At 42.3% G+C, this 4,440-nt stretch overlaps 1 protein-coding gene across 1 annotated transcript in view; it reads right to left on the bottom strand.

The window, feature by feature from the left end:
- The window catches only part of Mphosph8 (M-phase phosphoprotein 8), a 38,091-nt gene that overhangs the window by 11,217 nt on the left and 22,434 nt on the right, over positions 1-4,440 (bottom strand). The gene's annotated exons all lie outside the window — the stretch shown is intronic.

The following is a 4,440-nucleotide window of genomic DNA, read 5'->3' as shown; positions in this document are numbered from 1 at the left end:
AGCTACAGGGGGGGATTTAGCTCAACGGTGCTGCCTCCTGCCTCGCAAGCACAAGGTCCCAAGTTTGATACCCGGTATCAAAAAACAAAAACAAAACAGCTACAGTGCTATTTATTAAACTTGTGGTTTTTAAACCAAAGCTTCAGATATATTTTAAACATAGGTCATTATATAACTAGCTCATTTTCCCCTCAAAGGCATGCAGATAATAAGTAGCTGGGCATGGTTGCACATGCCTGCAATGGCAGCACTCTGGGAGGCTGAGGAAAGAAGACTGCCACGTTGAGCCCAGCCTGGGCAACTTAGCAACTTCGTGTGTCTCAGAATAAAGAAATCAAAGGGCTGGGGATGTAGCTATCTGCAAAGGTCCCAGGTTCAATCCTCCATACGGCAAGGAGGAAAAAATAAATAGGTAACATGCAATTGTGAAATGGTAAGTTCATAACTAATCTGCTCAACAGAATACAAACTGATGAGGATTCAGTAAGAGAAATCATGAGTAATTTTAACATGAGTTTTTTCTGTACTTGGCTATTCTTGGCCAAGTATTGCTTCCAACCATTCCTACAAATATATAAATTATACCAGTAACTAAATAAAAAATCATTGCCTATCACCCTCCCAGACTCAGCCCAATGCCAAAACTCCCCTGCTCCCACAGTGCTTGACCCATACCCAACAGAAGCACAAATTACTGTTGGTTTCTTCCCACATCTGGCAGACTCATAGGCCCTTGAACAATGACAAGGGCCACGTTCGTCATGTCCCTATCTCAGTATAGCTCATTTAGAGTGATTCCAAATGTCTACATGATATTTCAAAATAAATCAGTAAGAGAATTTTCATCTAAAACCAAATCAAAATATACAGATGTGAGATATCTTAGCAATAGAAACAAAATTTGTTAAGATGCAAATAAGTCAACTTTTTAAAAAGCTTTCAACTCCAATTGATACTTTCCTTTGCTAACCCTGAGAGCACGATGTCACTCACAGAAACAGCACAGCCTTGGCATGGCACACTATGGCTTCATACTCTAGGTACCTATGAGCTGTGTGGCTCTCTATCACAGACTTCTTGCACCTCAGTTTCTAAACAACAGAAGTGTTGGGCCAGGGATTTAGCTCAGTGGCGCCCTGCCTGCCTCACAAGCACAACGTCCCGGAGTTCAAGCCCTCCCTGGTGGGAGAGCGGGGACACAACAACGGGACAGGACAGGGAACACAAGGACACGACAGACAATAGAATTGTTACGGTAAAAGCAGCCCCCACTCATGAGTGTTATTCATGTGAGTTAATTCATTTAGTCCAACATAACAGGAAGTGACAGTCCCAATCCTTGCACTCAACCCTGTCTCGGTCCACAGTGGAGCCCTCCATCCTCTGCCTCAGTGATAGAGATACAGAAAAGGGCAGACGGGGCCTACTCAGGCTGAGATGGTACTATCACTCACATGACCACTGCAATTAGCAGAGAACAAACCCAATTTGTCAGACAGGTAGCAGTTGCAGCTCAGAAAGCAGTGAGTCAGAGATCTGTGCTCATTCCTACTGTATGCTGGATGTTACTGCCAGCCCTAATAGGTTTAACTGTGAAGAGTGTATGCTGTCCATGTGTGGGGGCACCAGTCTCCTGACGGTTCCTTCATCCCTGGTAGCCTTCATTCATGGTGTTACTTATATTCATTCTGTATTGAAGCTTGAGTTAGTCACGTCCTTCCTTTCTTAAAATAGTTTAGCCATAAATGCATGTATTACTAAAAAAGTAGTTTTGAGCTTTATAAAACTTGCAGCTCTTTAAATATTTTGGATACTAATCCTTTCTTTTCATCTTTTTAATAGTAGCTTTGTTGAACAAAACTTACTCTGTAATCAACTCTGTAATTCTTCTATGGTATTTTTGTCTTAAGATATCTTATGCAACCCCAAGGTCACAAAATTATTATTATTATTTTTTTTTTTTTTTGGTTTTTTTGAGACAGGGTCTCACTATGTAGTTGAGACTGCCCTAGAACTCACTATGTAGCCCAGGCTGGTCTCGAAATCACAGCAACCCTCCTGCCTCAGCCTCCTGAGTGCTGGGATTATAGGCATGTGCCACCATGCTCAGCATTCATTTTTTTGAGGCAGGGTCTCCCTTTGTAATTCAGGCAGGCCTTGAACTCACAGCGATCCTCCTTGCCTCAGGCTCCCCAGTGCTAGGATTACAGGTGTGTACTACCATGACTGGCTCACAATTATTCTTCTTAAACCTCTAAATACCTAACATCTGAATACCCTCTGTATAGTGAAGGCCTCACTCCATCAGGATTTTATTGTGGAGCACTCTGTAGAAACAAAATCAATTATCTTGACGTGGTAACAAAGACATCCACTGAGCACAGGTGACAACCCCTGCCTCTGACTCATCAGTCCTGCATGGCTTGGTCTGAGATCTCCACTGCACTGTGCTGTGCTATGCTGCACTGTGCTGTTCAACTCTCCAGTGCCACTGGAATTCTGTACTCACTGCTAGTTTCAGACAGTGGGTTCTGATTACCACTGTCCTAAGTAGACTTAGCTTTTCTTGAGTCTTCATAAATTTCAGAATCATTATCTGTAAACTCCACGAAAATAACACTGAGTTTTTTTGTGAGATGCTACAGCTGGAACCCAGGGCCTAAAACATGCTAGGGAAATGCTCTACCACGGAGCTGCACCCTCAGTCCCACACTGAGATTTATAAAGCAGTATGATGAAAGAGGTATATAAAATTATTTTTCTAGTAATAACAATAGCATATGTAGATTTTAATGACAAAACATTTATAATTTTCTGCATGTAGCTGGATGTGGTGGTGCATGCCTGTAATCCCAGCACTCAGGAGGCTGAGGCAGGAGGGTGGCTGTGAGTTCAAGACCAGCCTGGGCTATATAGTGAGTTCCAGGTGAGTCTCAACTACGTAGTGAGACCCTGTCTCAAAAAACAAAAACAAAAAAAAAAATTTCTGCATGTATTCTTATATGTTGCTATTAAAAATTAGCTTTTCTGCCAGGTTTGGTGGTACATGCCTATAATCCCAGAATTTAAGAAAGTTGCTGAGAGGGCTGGAGATTTAGCTCAGTGGTGCCTCTGCCTGCCTTGCAAGTGCAAGGTCCCTAGTTTAATCCCTGGTACAAATAAAAAGGAAAACAAAAGAAAAGATGCTGAGGCAGAAGGATCACCAAGAGTTTGAGGCCAGGATAGGGTATGTAATGCATTCAAGGCCAGCCTGGACTCTACTGAGCCAGGCCTGATGGCACATGCCTGTTATCCCAGCACTCAGGAGGCTGAGGCAGGAGGATCACTGTGAGTTCAAGACCAGCCTGGGCTACACAGTGAGTTCCAAGTCAGTCTCAACTATATAGTGAGACCCTGTCTCAAAAAACAAACAAACAAAAAAAGATGTATACTGGCCACGCATGCTTGTAATATCAGCCCTTGGAAGGTTGAGGCAAGAGGACTGCCAGTTGGAGGCCAGCCTAGGATGCACAGTGCGTTCAATACCAGCCAGAACTGCATAGTAGTTGCATTTTTTTGTCTCAAATAAATAAATAAACACTACAGAGGTAATACTACAGATGTAAATACAGAACATCCTACTGACTTTGGCACACTGGTCTTCTATCCAGTCACCTCGGTGCACTCACAATACATACACTTGGAGGGGCACTGAGGGCCTCAGACATACTAGTCAAGTACTCTCCTAACGAGCCACACCCTACCCCACCCGATGTGTAATACTGTACTTCCAATAATTTGTAGGCTCCTTTACTTTTTCTACAGACCGTACCATCTGCCATGAGAGCTGTTTATGGTCCTTCCTTTGCAATGCCTTCTGCTTTTGTGTTACAGTACAATGCTGAAAGACAGTGGTGACAGGTAACATCCTTGTATTGTTCCTGATTTAAGAAAAATGTTTCTTATATTTAGCCATTACAAAACATTTTCTTTTTGACAATGGTTTAGTGATTGTTTTTAAATCAACTGAAAGCATCCTTTTTTCACAGTTGGCTGGCTCTGACTACAAATTAGTGAAGGGGCTGGGGATCTAGCTCAGTGGTGCCACCATCTGCCTCTGAAGTGCAAGGTCCTGGTACCAAAAAGGGGAAAAAAAAAAAAATCAATGCAGCCAGCATGGTGGTACACACCTGCAATCCCAGCACTTGGGAGGCTGAGGTAGGAGGATCACCTTGTCTGAGGCTGGCCTGGAGTACACAGTAAATTCAAAGCCAGTCTGAACTACACAGTGAGACCCTATTTCACAAAAACAAGACAAAAAGAAACAAAAAAAAAAAATCAAGAATGTCATTAAATAATTTTCTCCTTTACAATTCCTAAAACATAGACTCTTTAAACAAGACTACATTCAATCTGTACACCTTCTGTTTAGATTTTTTTTTTTTTTTTTTTTTTTTTTTC

The sequence above is a fragment of the Fukomys damarensis genome, unplaced genomic scaffold (genome assembly GCF_012274545.1).
Source record: "Fukomys damarensis isolate Sample0158 unplaced genomic scaffold, DMR_v1.0_HiC HiC_scaffold_38, whole genome shotgun sequence".
Lineage (NCBI taxonomy): Eukaryota > Metazoa > Chordata > Mammalia > Rodentia > Bathyergidae > Fukomys > Fukomys damarensis.
The sequence above is the reverse complement of the archived record's forward strand: the minus strand, read 5'-3'. Positions and strand labels throughout refer to the sequence as shown.